Source organism: Orycteropus afer, unplaced genomic scaffold, assembly GCF_000298275.1.
Source record: "Orycteropus afer afer isolate SDZICR_OR568_19922 unplaced genomic scaffold, OryAfe1.0 scaffold01026, whole genome shotgun sequence".
NCBI lineage: Eukaryota > Metazoa > Chordata > Mammalia > Tubulidentata > Orycteropodidae > Orycteropus > Orycteropus afer.
Window position 1 is genome coordinate 354182 of NW_006922613.1, and position 2262 is coordinate 356443.

Genomic DNA, 2262 nt, shown 5'->3' on the forward strand with positions numbered 1-2262 from the left:
AAGAGTTGATGCTTTTGAGTTGTGGTGCTGGCGAAGAATGCTGAAAGTACCATGGACTGCTAAAAGAACTAACAGATCTGTCCTGGAGGAAGTGCAGTGAGAATGCTCCTTGGAAGGAAGAATGGCCAGACTTCGTCTAACCTATTTCGGTCATGTTGTAAGAAGGGACCATTCCCTGAGAAGGATGTCATGCTTGGTAGGGTGGAGGGTCAACGAAAGAGGGGGAGCCCTTCAACGAGTTGGATTGATACGGTGGCTGCAATGATGGGCTCAAGTATAGCAGGGATTGTGGGGCTGGTGCCAGATTGGGCAGTGTTTCATTCTGCTGTCCATGGGGTCACTATGAGTTGGAAGTGACTCAATGGCACTTAACAGCAACAACAACATCCATGTCATTATCGTGGTTGTGATATTGTAGTACCATTTTGCAAGATGTTACCTGGGCAAGGGAGACCAAAGTGTTCATGGGATCACACTGTATTGTTTGTTATCACTGTATGTGAATGTACAATTATCTCAAAGTAAAAAATTTAGTTGAAAAATATAAATAAAGGTAAAAAGTTCAAGCTTTTCTTTAACATCAGCATTTTAACTTTTTTCCCTTTTCTCAGTGAACGTTTGCTTCCTCCTTCTATGTCCCACATAAGTTTTTTTTTTATCCTTACAATATAGCCTATGCCTAACATCATCTTAACATACTTTGTTGTAATCGAGTCATGTAAATAAATAAAGAAGACTTCTTGCTTTGATGTGTTGTGCCTGCATATCATTTTAGACATGGTGGTACCATACTCAAGGGATGTGTTGACGTATGATGAAGCTTGCTTTTCAGATCTACATAAAAATTGTAGATGATTAAAAAAAAAAAAAAACAAACTGAGTTGGGACAAATAAAAAATGCTGGCATCTGATATCCCATGTCTGCTTTGGGGAGACTAAGGGAGGAAGGAATGTTAATGAATATTTGATCTAGAAATATGGCTTCTACACTAAATGAAAATCTTCTAGCCCTTCCCTTCATCCAGCTAGCAATCCACTCATCCTTCATGTCTCAGCTCAAATGACATCTTTTTAGAGAATTCTCCCTCTTTTACCAAGGCTAGGTCAGATACTCCTATTATTTCCTTTCATATGACTAGGTATCTTTCATTCAGCATGACTTACACACAGCACTTTCATTTTTTATGACAAGCATCCATAGAATCAGCATATCCTCTTTGGTCTGAGTACTTGCCAGGCCATCTTAGGAAATTTATTTGATGATTCAGAGTGCCTTTCTGACTGATCACAGAGATTGCTGAGAGCAAGTAACACAAACATAATTTCCTTTAAGTTGCAGGTCTCACATACGAACCTGTCTCTGATGGGTTGGTAACATTCAGCTGTTTCCTATGGACTGAAATTTGAAAGAGAGATGATAGGATTCTGCATCTGTGGTGACCCTTCAGAGGTAAACACACCCCCAGAGGCCATGCTTGTAAGGCAGCCAAAAGCTGTGCCCTCAGCAGTAAATGAGAGTGGGGGTCTTGTTAAGCAGTTGGGCTGTCCTTCGAGGGTCTGGGTTCAGGCAGGGTCATTTTCACTTTCCTGAAAGTCTTGGGAACTGGACAGAGCTCTTCCAAAACTTGCTCCAGGTCTTTAATGAGTTAACCACACCTAAAGACACAGAGGCCTTTCCTCATATCCTGCTCCCTGGAGACCATGTCTAAGGAAGGGAACCTGATGAATAGCAGCCTGAAGTGATAGGAGGCACATTTCTGACTCCAAAGCTACCCCCTAAGGGCCATGACTGGCCACACTGACTCTACATTGATTTACTTCCTTAGTTTCTAGGGAAGCAGAGTCCTCAGAGGACAGAGTAATAATAGAGTAATTTATTTAATGAGGCACAGTGATAACCCAGTCCCTGAAGCCTCAGATGTTGTCAGGGCTGCTTTTTATTGTACATCTACTCCAGTTTGTCATAACCAATGACAGGTAAGGGGGAAACACAACTGTGTCTGAGGGACTTGGTCTCCCTGCCCTTCCTGTGGGCAGCCCTTTCATGTTTCATGATTGTTGAGAAGAGAACAAGAACCAGTGGAAGCCAACTCGTCAGTGATGACACCTGGGGGATCCAGAGCATCAGTGTAAGTATAAGGGAAATGTTATGTGGAGGGAGGGACTCTTTTAACAGTGTTACCTCCTGAGGCTCCTGAAGGGGATAAAACCAAAGACCAAACTACTGCTGTCGAGTCCGACCCGACTCATAGGGACCCTACC